Raw genomic sequence first — 14,233 nt, 5'->3', positions numbered from 1 at the left:
TCTACATGGCCTGGCGTCCCAGTACATCTCAGAGCTCATCTGTCCCCTTCACAACACCAGATCTCTTAGATCCTCTGGCCAACTGTTGCTCGCTGTCCCTCGATCGCGGCTGAGGGGTAAGGGTGACCGTGCATTTGCTGTAGCTGCCCCAAAACTTTGGAACAGCTTACCTCTTGGAATTAAGTGTTCCCCTTCCCCAGACACTTTTAAGGCCAAACCAAAGACTCACTTGTTCACTCGGGCCTTTGACTGTTGTTAAAATCCAGTGTTCCACTATTATTTGTTTTCTATTTGTTCTTGTTTCTTGTTTGCTGTTACCCTGTTGTGTTGTTTTAATTTATTCTTGATATCTTATTGTACAACACTTTGGTCAACTGTGGTTGTTTTTAAATATGCTTTATAAATAAATTTGATTTGATAATGTAGGAGGCAAAAGTCAAGTTTGGAAGTTGTTACAATAAGGAGATAAACAGTTATGTTCAGTGGTTCATGTGTATTTTAACCCTGACAGAAAGGGTCAACTTGAAACTATGAAAAAGCAAAAGAAATAATTGTATTAATTTATCCCTTAAATGCACCAATGAAGCAGGCAAGAAGAAGACTGCAAGCTAAACATGGATGTAAACAAACGTAGCTTTTTAAAAATCTGCTTTGCAAATGTTTCATGAGGAAGGAAATGTATTTTACATGTGTGTTAGACTTCAAGGATACATACAATGTGTTTTTATTAAGTAACACTCAATGTAAACATAACTTTTGTTTACAAGAAAACTCCACAGGAAACCTTTTAGTTTAACAGGTAAATGTCCACAATTTCAGATATTCTCAAACAAAAATTCATGGAAACAAATCAAAAAGTGAATTTGCTTTGAACAGTTTTTACATCCATCTGCCCTTGTGGAGTCATTGATGTTGGGAAAACAACCGCATCAATTTGAGAATTTGGGAGTAATTAAAGTAGATCAATATCAGATTAAAGTACAACTGAAATTAAATTGCATCATGCTACAACATAAACATCTGCTCTGTAAATTTCTCTTTTGAGAAAGAATCAGAAACCAAAAAGCGAGAAATTTATAATAATAAAAATTATTTTTTGATTTCATGATGATAAACTAACAAACTGTATTGTAAAAGCTGTTTGTGGGAATGTTTTAAGTAGATCAGTCCCTCTTTTGCTGAAATAGAAGGAAACAGTGATTATACAGGCAAGGCAAGTTTATTTGTACAGCACATTTTAACAATAAGACAATTCAAAGTGCTTTACATGAAATATAAAAGGCAAAAGACAAAATGTAAAAGAAACACAAAACTTCATAAAAAGAAACCGAGGTAATAACAGACAGTAGCTAAAAGAAAACAAATTAATGACAAAGATGTAATTTAAAACATTCAAATGGAATCAAATCAAATCACTGGAAATATGTGACAATTTTTGTTGCATCCGTCGAGTCCTTCCTGACAGACATCAAATCAAGTAAAATCACAGACTGGTTGAACTGGGCAGCTCCCAGCATGACTCTGTGGATCAGTGTAAATGTGAATTATTGACTATTGATTTTTTTTTAAACAGTACTGCAGGATTGAAACATTGGTCTCATCAATGCAGAAATCCCCATTTTTACAAGAACTGAAGGACAAAGTATCAGAGTTATATGTCCCTTTACCAAGACTGGAGAAAGGACGTACTTCTGTAAGGACGAATGTGAAGAAGACATTCTTGAAATGTATGATGTCAGAGCTCAAAGAGGCAGATACATCATGGAATATAAAAACACACGTGCAGGAAGTCGTCTGCATGTGACCATCACACAGCTGACCAAATCTGACTCAGGCCTTTACAGATGTGGTTTGGATGTATCTTTGGCAATAGATCCATACGGGGAGTTTAAGATCATCGTCACAGATGGTGAGTTTCTACTGAAAGTCATGAAAATGTTTCTTCATGTTTCTGGAGGTCAGAGGAAAGTTTTCACATTTTTCTGACAGCAGCTGATATTTCAATAACCTGATATTTGGTCTAACAAATCACTGGATAGATTGATACAGTAAGTGTCCATTTACTGCATCAGTATTTTAATAAAAATAATAAACTGACTATTTCATTTAAATTTTTTAAGCAGCTGATCAGCTAAAGGACCATTTTATTTCTCTCATCAGGATTTCTTTTGTATCACTGTGTTCTTGTTTCTTTTTTTTGTTGTTCACAGCTCCATCCATTTCAAAACCAAAAGTGACTCTCAGACCTTCTTTAACATCAATTATGTATATTCTCATAAACTATGTGCAGTTTGTACTCAGCTGGTCCAATTTTAGTGTATTGTTTCAAGACAAACTTTTCAAAGGTAGAGTTTATTTACAAGGTGACAACTAGGTAAATGAATGCATAATGATCCAGGCAGAGACAAAACTGACCAAATTATGTTCAGCAGGACTTTTATGACACCATAAACCAACTCTTGTACCTCTTCTGTCAGCAGGTGTTAAAAAACAGTTAATGTTATGGCAGCTTCAACATTTCTGAATCTTGTTTTGTCTGTTTTCACCAAGATATTCTCCAGACTTCTGTGATGACACAGAGATATGACCACATGATATTAATGTACAGGGGAAAGTTATATTACATGTCATCACTGCTGGTTTCATTTTAGATTAAATATTGTCACAGTTCAAGTGTTTAAAACTATCACACAGATTAATCACAAAGTTAAATACTAACTTTATAAGATGCAGGTGGATGTAAACAGACAAATCTGTTGGAATTACATTTTTAAACTTGAGTAAAAACTTTGAGTGAAAATTCACATTTCCTGAAACTGTTGGACTTTGTGAGTGAACAGAGACAAAAGAAAAATAGATTTTGAGTTGCTGATAAGTTTGGAGCAGTCCATGTTGGTTATTGTCTAAGTTGGACAGTTTGTGTGTTCATTTACCACAAACTGTCCAACTGCCAAATTCACATAAATAAAGCCAGAAGCAAATTTGATTCATATTTCTGCTGAACACATCTTTAAAGTTTGGGTTAGCAAGCTTTAGCTAACTAAAAGCTATCTTTCTAGCTACTGTTAGTTATGGACAAGTGGCTAAAAGGAGCAAATAACTGAAAAACAAACACAATATACAGTTTTCAGTTGTCAATCTCCTTTTCATTCATTCATTCATTACATTCAACTCAAACATCAGAATCATACAACAGGAAAGACACAGAACAAAGTGATGACTGTGTCTTAATGTGTGAATATTACTACTATTTTTTTTTCAACTCATCATCAGTCTAATTTGTAGTAAGTTCATCTTTCTTTAGATGCTCAAACAGGAATGAAGGACTAAAGTGTCTCTTCGACAGATGTTTTAACAGTTTAATTAATCTTCTGAACTGCATGCTTTTCAGAACATCCTGTGGAAATAGAGCATGCTAATGTCACACAGGTGAGTTTGAGTGAATTTGTGACATCTGAGCATTGTTAGTTTTTGTGAAATTAGCTGATATTAATACAAACCAAACCCCTCTTCTTCTTCTGCTGCAGGCCAAACGAGTGTACGAGGAGACCAGAGAGGACGGCAGACAGAGCAGATCTCCTCCTGTGGAAATCTCTTCAACTTACACTGTCGCAATTTACAAGCCAAATGGAGTCAAAACCTCAGATGACTACAGCTTCGCCGCTGCCACAGCATCCCGTCCTCTGAACAAAGTAAAAAAAAAAAACTGCAGCAGCATTTTAGCTTTGTGGTCAGAAAACAGTAGTGTTAACCATTCCTGCATCAGCATCCACATCATGGTTGGGAAGCACAGGGGAGACTTTGTTTTCTCCTCCAGGGTTGAATTTGTAGTTACAGTAACTTCTGTGTTAATCTTAACTTTACTCAGCAGTTGACAAGCAAGGCACAGGGACTTGGCTTGGGTCTTGAGATGCTGTAGCATTTTTTTTACTGACAAACTGTAGCTTTAAGAGTACATTCACTACCTGCTAACTCTGCTCTGCTTCAATCGGCAGCACCCTCCTGCTCTGAGTGCAGCCACACTGTCACACACACTAAACACCAGTGGTAACTAAATACATTTACTCAAGTTCTGAACTCATGTACAATTTTGAATTACTTGTACTTAATACTACTCTACTATATTTTTGGAGGAGAAATATTATACTACATTCATTTGACAACTTTAGTTATTACCTTTTAGATTAAAATTTTACATGAAGGGAAATATAATAAGCTTATAAAATACAACACATCTATAGCCCCGGTGTTGTGGCTTTCTACAGTAATTACCTGGGACTGAGATAATCAGGAAATGTATCAGTATTTCATGAGCTTTGTGGCTTTTATCAATTTCTATGACTTCTCCAGGCCTGGAAAACACAACATTCAGATCCAGAACCAGGATATTTATGATATTTAGTACTACCTGGTGAGTCTGGGAGGCCTTGCCTTATTTTAAGAAGAGAAATCTGGGTTTTCTCTATGAAAGTCTGAGCTTCACAACACAGGTTTGTGGAAGTGTGTCATGGCTTGAGCAAAAAAGATTTCTGAGCACCTTAAAACAAGAGTTGATGGAAAGGGTTACAGAACCATTTCTGAAGACTTTGGACCACCAGCCGACTGTCAGGCAGATTGTCTAAAATAACAGCTAACGGAAATGTTTAGTTGAATTTATTGCTGCAAAAGGGGGTCACGCTAGTTACTGAGAACAAGATTTCACATACTTTTACCTCACACAAATATGTAAGATTGGATAATTTTCAATAAATAAATTGATAAGTTTAATGTTTTTGTTAATTTGTTCCTTTGGTTAATTGGATCCCTTTATCTAGTTTTAGGACTTATGTGAAAATCTGATCATGTTTCATATTTATGCAGAAATAGAGAAAATTCTGAAGAGTTCAAAGACTTTCAAGCACCATCGAAAGAAAAGAACATGTAATTTAATTGCAAACTAAAATAAAATCTTTAACTTGCTATTAAGACTAAAACAGTCAATAAGTTATAAACCTTGAGCTCTTTGTTTTCTTCCAGACTGAAGACGATTGGAGTGAACTCGTCTACACTCGGTGCTGCCGCCTCACCCAGCAGCGCCCCCCCATGGTCATGCCGATAAAGTTGTCTACTCTGCGCCTCAGATACACACTGACAGGGGCACTGATGCCAAAGATGATTCACAGCCTCTGTACTCAACTGCACCTATAATCAGCTAGCAGTCATACTTTGTTTATTAATAAAGTTAAGAAAGAAAACTCTGTCATGTCAAATAAAACCAAAACTATCTGCATGAGTAGATTCCAGGAGTCAAAGGTGGTGTTTTAGTTGTTTGGGTGAACTGAAATTATTTTGGTTAAATGAACAGCAAGATATTTCAGTTATGGTTAAAATGGTTTGAAAAAGGTTTTCAAATGTTGTAAGGCAACACCAAACGGCTGAAACTGCTGGTAAATAAGTAAAAATATATCAACATGGTTTAACAATGCTAACTGTAAGAACAAATGTTTCTATAAGCTCTTCTGTTTATTGCATCTAGTTAGGCTTCGTTCAGACTGACATTAGTACCGGGGGTGCAAAGCAAGTAACGTGAACACAGTATTTGTAAGGTTTTAGCAATTCAGCTTCAGAGTAACATTGTTTTGGGTGTGTTAGGGTGTGTTATTGAAAACAGTCGTGGGATGTATTCTGCAATTAGAGATGCTATTGAAGTGCTGGTCAAACTGGAGATATGAAGAACATTTAACTGCTTTTATTACCTCACATCTCTACTTCTGCAACTCCCATTATGTAGGAGTCAGTAAGTCTTCTTGGTCTCACCTGCAGCTGGGCCAAAATGCAGCAGTGAGACTCCTCACTGACCACCAATAAAAGAGACCACATCTCCCTGATACTGGCCTCCCTCTACTGGTGATCAGTGAAATATAAATAGATTTTAAAAATCTTTTATTTGTTTTTTAACGCTATGCATGGTTTGACACCAGCCTACATCCCCGATGTCCTCAGTTCATATCTATATCCAGACCCCTCAGATCCTCTAATCAGTTACTCCTTTCTTCTAACTAAATGCGCATGCTTAATTTATAAAACAATGTGGTGTCACGGATGCTAATAAATAAATTCTAAACCAGGGTCTGGAAACTAAATGACTTTAGGTGAAATTGAACAACTCCTGCGCACCTTTTCTTGTGCAGTGCTGGCTCACAGGTAGACATAAAAAGATGTGGGAAAGCAACAAACTCATAAATAATTTATTTCAGCAAATGAAGATCAACGTTTCAGCAAACTGCTTAAAAAAAACTAAAGTGATCGTGGTGGCATTGGCTCACAGAACATCTGATGTGGTACAAATTTAATCACTGGACTATTTGAATATTCTTGTCGCCGGTGGAGTCACAGTCCTGGTCACGAGACACATGAGGACTCAGGAAACGCACTCCAAAACACTTGTGTGCCTCCTTTCCAGAAGCTGCTGCTCAACTTCATAGCTGAACTGTACTCTTATCAAACTAGACTTTACATTTCATATCCCTCCTTTTAATCCACTTTCACTTATCACTTTATCACTTTAATATATTTCATCAAACTGGACTTGTGTGTTGCATTCAACCGTTGCTGTTGCATAATTTAGCCGTTTTGTAGTCAAGGGTGGATTGAATGAGTGAACAGTTGGATGGTGGAAGATGTTTTCTATACAAAAGTAAATATTAGAACAAAATCTTGTAGGTCTCGTTATAATCTCTAAGATTCACTGGTGACATCTTCAAATGTCTTGTTTGTCCAATCAACAGTCCAAAATACTTTATGTTCTTTATGACCACCAGTAGACTGCCAGCTAATGTCAATCAAACACTGACACGACCCCAAGCTGACTGGACAAAAAGGAGCATTTCTGATATTTCCTCCTTTTTTCCTCATTCTAATAATACAAAACTACTAACAATATATTTTAATAAACATGTTGCCATTATTTTTGACCACAAACAGGGATAATTAAATGTGATTTCAGCTGGTATTTATGATGTTTCTTTTTATTGAAACCCAACACTAACAAATGTATTGTAAAAGCTGTTTGCGGATTTTATCTCCATGTTGAGTTTGAGAAATATAAATTTGAGCTTCAGCTTTTAGATTGTAGAATGAACTCTTTCAGTTGTTCTTTCAGGGCATCAAACCTTCACCAAATATTATTTAACAGCAATAACAAGCTGATGTTTATTGTTCCTACACAGAGCTGTCCCCCTCCTCTGATTGGTTCAGCTTCCTCTCAGTCTCTGCACTCTGATTGGACCTCCACACTCCTGCAGACATATGAAATAAAAACAAACTTTGGTCAGTTTTAAATTATTGTAGTTTTGTTTCCCTAAAGTTCATGAAAGTAAAGGTTTGGTTTGGTTTTCATGAAGTAATGATTCAATTTGGCCACATGAGGGTGACGTCTGAAACATTAGCTGAAACAAAACCAAACCGCGATCACTGATCATGTACTTGTGCACACTCACATGCACACGGACATGTACACACAGATAGAGGAACAGACACACATAGACAAACATACATACTGTACATTCTCATAAAGACTACATGCATGCACACAGATACAAAGACCTATAAACATTATGCTGTTTTATCAGTCAGTTTGTGACTCAACTGTCCAGTAATGTGAACACTTCACACTGAGGTCTGAACATCCTGAGAGGAGGTCAGACATCACACCTCTGAAGTCTGCAGAGAAACAGCAGCAGCATTGTTTGTTCAAATGACAGTAAGTTCATGTTCACACGTGAAAGCAGAAGTTACTATTTTTACACATTCATCTCTCTCACACATTTCAGCCAGTGTTCCTTCTTTTTATATCTCTCTAACAACAGAGTAGTTTTTGTTTCCTATACTGCGTCAGACATATAATTAAAGAGGTAGCAGATCAGAAGACACTCATGCGTCTTCTGGAGGACATGAAAAATAACATTTGGTCATTGAGGTATAAAAATTTAAAATTGTAGTAGTGGAATAATCATTTCAGCAATTTTTAAATCAAAAATGGCAAACAGTGAAAACGACATGCTGTGGTTTCATGGCAGTTAGTGTCTTTCTTGACCTGTAGCAGTAACTTCCTGCAGTCTTGCATGAAAACTCTGTGCTTCATCTCAGAGCTTATAACTCTGCAGTCTGTCAAGTTATGAGATTTAAAGGGATTCAAACCAACTCATGCTCTCAGACTTGTGGCTTGTGTCAGTGGAAAACATCAAAACATTCTGATTGTGAATCTGACTCATGCCACATGCAGAGAGAAAACCTCCACTAACTCACACTGATGATTGAGAAGTCTGGAGGCCACAAAGAAGTGGAGAGAGAGCATGGATGGACTGTTGTGCCAACTTGAGACGAGAATTTATCCCCGCTTTTGATAACGTATGAGGGGAACAGGAGTGACTCTACAGAAACAGCAGCTGAATGCTCAGTGGAGAGAAAAGCAAACTGATCATTAGGAAAACTTGTCTTTATTGACAGGTGGTTGCTGGAGGTTGTAATCCATGATGTGACCAGCTTGGCAGGAAGGACAGAGACGGACCCCACCGGCAGGACAATGAGTAGAATTTATGTCTTTTTTCCTTCACAGTTGACTCCATCACTTACCTTGCGAGGCAGCTGGATTCACAAGATCATGCTAGAATCTATCATGTCAGGCTTCAAGTTATGAGCTTGTGTCCTCAGTACCGGTGGTTCAGACCAATCGGCGTCGTGAATCCAGCTGCCTCGCAAGGTAAGATGGTGATAGATGTTTTTGCTCTCTACTAACTCCTGAGGGAAATGTCTGGCTCTTTAGCTGCTAAATGCTCCACTATGTTCAGCAGCTAGTCTAAAGCTCTCTCTGAGGTTTTAGCTACACCCATTACATAATAATGATGATCAAGTTTCAATTTTATGACTTAGTTGGTGCGATGCCCTTTAACAATGTCACTCAGACTGACATCAGTAATGGGAGTACCCATGCAGAGGGCTCAGGCAGAACTTTGTAATGTGAACACAGTATTTCTACTATTTAACTCACAATGTATAACAATAATTTCTAATTCAGCTTTAGAGTAACATTGTTTTAAGAGGAAGTTATTGGAAACAGTCTTGGGGTGTATTCTGCAGTTAGAGATGTTATTTAAATGCTCCTCAAACATTTTCTTTCTCATTTGGAGAATGTTTTACATGCTTTGTTTATCTCAGGTCTCAACTCCTGCAACTCCTGTTATGTGGAAGTCGGTCAGTCTTCTCAGTCTCGCCTGCAGCTGGTTCAAAATGCAGCAGTGAGATTCCTCACTGGTACTGACAGAGACCACATCTCCCTGATACTGGCCTCCCTCCACTGGTTACCAGTGAAATATAGAATAGATTTTAAGATTCTTTAAGATTAAAAGGAAACATTTTATGCTTTTTTTGGTTTTCTGTTATTTATATACTGTTATGATGTCAGATATCTATCTTAAACATGGTTAAAGTTCCAAAACGTAAAGTTAATATATATAGAAATGCTCCAACCTGCTCTGAACTCTTTATTTGCAACGTTTTCTACTGGGCTCATCAGGAGGGGGTTCCTAAAGAGACAGGAGCTAAAATGGCCTGTTTCAGACAAAGGTTGAACTGGGAGGCTGCATAAAGAGCCGGTATAAGATAAATAAGGAGTTTCTTGAATTGTAAATCATGCAAAGGTATTACAATAGAGCCAGAATATAAATATAGACCTGGAAATGTGCATAATATGTCCCCTTTAAAGCTATGAATGGTTTGGCACCAGCCTACAATTCTGATAGAGCCCTCAGACCCTCTGATCAGTTACTCCACGTTCTCAGTCAAAATCCAAAGGTGACGCAGCTTTTTCCCTGAACAGTTTGATCTTCACTGTCAGATCTTCCCCCAACAATCACCACTTTTAAATCCTTGCCAAAGACCCACCTTCATCCAAACGCCTTTGTTCCCCCTTCATTTTTAATATAGTGATAAAATGTTTTAATTTGGTCTGTTAGTTATTTATCTATTTATTTTGCTTTTAATTAACTGTATCTTAAATTTCTCTGTAAAGCACTTTGGTCATCAACATTTTTGAATGTTCTCTGTAAATAAATTTGATTTGACTTGCTTCACCAAACTTCTAACATAATGACACAAATCAGTGTAGTTGATCATCAATAATGATGATTGTTATGTTAATAAGCTCCAAACACTCTTCTTCAGTAGAGAAGTGTTTGAAAGTGTTATATTCTGGAAGCCAAACAACTTTATGTGAAATTGAACAACTCCTGTGTACTTGTTCTTGTGAGGTGTTGACTCACATGTAGACATAAAAAGATATGAGAAAGTAGCAACAATCTACTCAATGTTTCTGTAAACTGCATCAGAGTGATGAGTGTGCTGCCTTCCCTAAACCTTGTAGGGCTGCAACTAAAAATGAATTTCATTAACAATTCATCTTTATATTATTTTCTCGTTTTGTCTATAAAATGTCAGAAAATAGTGAGAAATGTGTGTTATAATTTTTAGGATCCCATGGTGATATGTTAAAATGTCTTGTTTTGTCTGATCAACAGTCCAAAATCCAAAGAAATTGAGTTTACCATCATGTATGACACAGAAAAGCATCAAATCCTCACATTTGAGAAGCTGCAACCAGCACATTTGTCATTTCTGCTGAACAAAATGACTAAAATGATTATTTGCAATAAATAGTTGCACTAATCGTTGCAGCTCTAAAATCTTGCATGTATTTGCAGGTCAACTCAGACCTGCGGTAGAAAGAGAAACTGATGGTGAGGAGAGCAGAGCAGAGCTGTGTGTGTGTGCGTGTGTGTGTGCGTGTGCGTGTGCGTGTGCGTGTGCGTGTGTGTGTTTGGGGGAGGGACTCCATCATTTAAAGAAGTGAGAAGTTCCTGGTTTGCCAGTGAAGAAGGAAGAGAGGCCGAAATTAAACCATCAGAGCCTCAATATGAAAGTTTGTCACACTTTGATCTTCTTCTTCCTCAGTGAGTACATCCACTTTCTATTTCTGTTTCTCTTTATTACGTTATATTCTTTATTTATTTAGAGTTGGTGGGTGATAAATTAGCAGTTTCTCATGTTTCTGTGGTTAAACATGATGACCAGAGTCACTTTAAAATGTAAGTCGTTAACAGTATTTGTTACTTCCTCAAAATTATCTTTTAATCAGTAACATTGAAGGGTTTACTCATTGAGAATTTTCAGTAACTGACTTTTTTCTATTTTTGCATGCAAATGAGTTTTGTTCAGTTCAGTTGACAGTCTGTCATTGTAAGAGTTTATTACAGCAACAGTAGAGAGTAGACAGGAAACAAGGGGGGAGAGAGAGACTAGGAGGTGACAAAGTGCTGCCAGAATCAAACCGTGGACGTTGTGGTTATGTAGCATGCGTCTTGGTCAGTGAGCTACCAGGACACACCCAGAAATCATCCTTTTTAAGAAATGTTCACATTTATCTAAAATCAACTTTTGTTTTAACTGTGTTTTATACAAAACACAATTCAGTTTCTTGTTGTTGTATTTTTTTAACATACTCATAATAAAATGTGTGTTCTGTTGCTTCAGCCTGACTGTTTTAGCTTAACTGCATTACAAACTACCTTCCTGGTACATTCTGCAAAAAAATATTACTTCTTACAGAACCAGAGAAACATATGAGTAGCAGCCGAAGTAAATCAATGTCATTTCAAGAACAGTGTGTGAATACAACTGTTTTGTCATGTGGAAAAACCCTGGTTGTTATACAAAAAATAATTTACCAATTTATATTCTATGTGGTTCTTTGTACTTCTTTAATTTTGACATCATATGATAGTTTGTGATTCTTTAAAGTTTCCATTAACGTAAACATTTGACATGCAATTAACAGCAGTCAACTGGTGAGCCACAGACTCAAGCAACAACCAACATTAAGTCTCCTTCTTATCTAACTTACAAGCATGAAGACACGTCTTGTTTTGTACCTTAGCTTGTTGAACGAGCCACCAAACAAACATTCACTGGAGAAAAGTGAGTTAGCAGGATAGATAGGTAATTAGCTGCTCAACTACAGCATATTAAACAACATGTTAACACAGCTGAAAATATCACTTCAGACTGTTAGATGCTGGTTTCATTATTGTTCTTCAAAATCCTTGTTAGCGACACACTGTCTGTCCATGACTTGTAGCTACAGCAGTTTGTTTACTTTGTCTCTGTTCTGTAGGTGAAACTTATTATGTTCTTATGTAGATCAGTCCTTTTTTACTGAAATAGAAGGAAACCGATTATACAGGCAAGGCAAGTTTATTTGTATAGTACATTTCAACAACAAGTCAATTCAAAGTGTTTCACATAAAACATAAAAAAGCATCAAGACAAAATGTAAAAGAAACACAAAACTTCATAAAAAGAAACCGGAGTAATAAAAGACAGTAGTTAAAAGAAAACAAATTAATGAGGACAAGGATGTAAGGAGCTCCCAGAGTGACTCTGTGAATCAGTGTAAATGTGAATTATTGATTATTGATTTTTTTTTTTTTTTTTTTTTTCAACAGCACTGCAGGATGGAAACATTGGTCTCATCAATGCAGAAATCCCCATTTTTATAAGAACTGAAGGACAAAGTATCACAGTTCAATGTCCCTATACCTACACTGGAGAAAGGACGTACTTCTGTAAAGACAGATGTATAAAAGACTTTCTTTACATGTATGATGTCAGAGTTCAAAGAGGCAGATACATCATGGAATATAAAAACACACGTGCAGGAAGTCGTCTGCATGTGACCATCACACAGCTGACCAAATCTGACTCAGGACTTTACGGGTGTGGTTTGGAGAATCTTCTCTCAATAGATCAATACATGGAGTTTCAGATCATTGTCACAAATGGTGAGTTTCTACTGAAAGTCATGAAAATGTTTCTTCATGTTTCTGGAGGTTAGAGGAAATTTTCACATTTTTCTGACTGCAGCTGATATTTTAATGACCTGGGGTCTCATTTATAACCGTTGTATATACATAAAATGGGGCTTGAAAGAGACGTACGCCACTTCCCATGAAAAAGTTGTGATTTATAAAAATACAAACTTGACGGGAGAATGTGTGCACCTGTATGTAAACTCTGACTCATGAGTATGAACATTTTGGAGACGGGGGAAACTGGCAATGCAGATGGTGAGGTGGTGAATGGAAGACAGATTGTATAATGATTTCTCTCACATTTCATTTCACTTCATATCACATGTTAATGATAGATCCACTTTATCATAAACATTCAAACCAGCAGTGTTATTTGTGTTTGTGCTAGTGAGCCAAAACCATTCCATAAGCACCTTTCAATTTTAAAAGATATAATTGAACTCAAATCTCAAATGAAATTCCGATCAATATTTCATCAGCGCTGTCTCACCGACACATTTCCCAACCCCAGAGCACAGAGGAGAGGGCTGGACTGTCTGCTAGGCCTACTTACACTCGCGGTCAGTTGTGGAGCAGCACAGTGCTGCTGAAATGTCAGGATGATGCCAGGATGTGGCAGGATCCTGGAAAGTCTGGGTTGCCTCTCCCCAATGTTAAGCGTGAATATAAATGTTTTAAAAATGAGGCACCAGATATTTGGTTTAATAAATCACTGGGAAGATTGATACAGTAAGTGTCCATTTACTGCATCAGTGTTTTTAGGAGTAAAAGTAATAAACTGACTATTTCATTTAATTTTTTAAGCAGTTGATCAACTAAAGGAGGATTTTATTTCTCTCATCAGGATTTATTTTCTATCACTGTGTTCTTGTTTCTTTTTTGTTGTTCACAGCTCCATCCACTTCAAAACCAAACTTGACTCCCAGACCTTCTGTAAGATCAGTCCAATCAGCCTCCACACCACCAACAACACAGAGTTTCAGAAGAAGCTCCACAACTTCATTTTCTGCTGAAACCACCAACCAGTCTGAAGAGGAGCAAACTGAGATATCAGCTGGAGGTTCAGGTACATTTACCTTTGGAATTTTACTTTTAAAGATAACCTCACAGAAACAGAGGACTCTCCTAGATGAGTTACAGGTGCTTTTTTCCAGCAGTACACACGTTGTGTGCAAAAATAAAACCCTCCAAAGCTGCTAAACCAGCCTAGTATGTCTAGGCCAGTGTGATGGTCAGTGTGTAAATCTGTCTCTTGTCCCCCTGCACGTACCACGTTGCCAAGCCTCCGCTTCACTCTCTACATCACATTTTTAAATATTCTGGCTTGAAGC

At 37.1% G+C, this 14,233-nt stretch overlaps 2 long non-coding RNA genes across 2 annotated transcripts; both read left to right on the top strand.

Annotated features, from left to right (window-relative positions):
* Positions 1–3,268: 3,268 nt before the first annotated feature.
* LOC122982861 lies at positions 3,269–5,054 on the top strand. Its single transcript, XR_006403547.1, has 3 exons — positions 3,269–3,429; positions 3,528–3,692; positions 5,017–5,054. It is a non-coding gene; the product is annotated as an uncharacterized LOC122982861 (long non-coding RNA).
* Positions 5,055–6,050: 996 nt separating this feature from the next.
* LOC122982860 lies at positions 6,051–7,320 on the top strand. The gene is made up of 2 exons (XR_006403546.1): positions 6,051–6,320; positions 7,209–7,320. It is a non-coding gene; the product is annotated as an uncharacterized LOC122982860 (long non-coding RNA).
* The last annotated feature ends 6,913 nt before the right edge of the window (positions 7,321–14,233 follow it).

The sequence above is a fragment of the Thunnus albacares genome, chromosome 5 (genome assembly GCF_914725855.1).
Source record: "Thunnus albacares chromosome 5, fThuAlb1.1, whole genome shotgun sequence".
Lineage (NCBI taxonomy): Eukaryota > Metazoa > Chordata > Actinopteri > Scombriformes > Scombridae > Thunnus > Thunnus albacares.
Note: the sequence above shows the minus strand (reverse complement) of the source record. Positions and strands in the feature narration are given on the sequence as shown.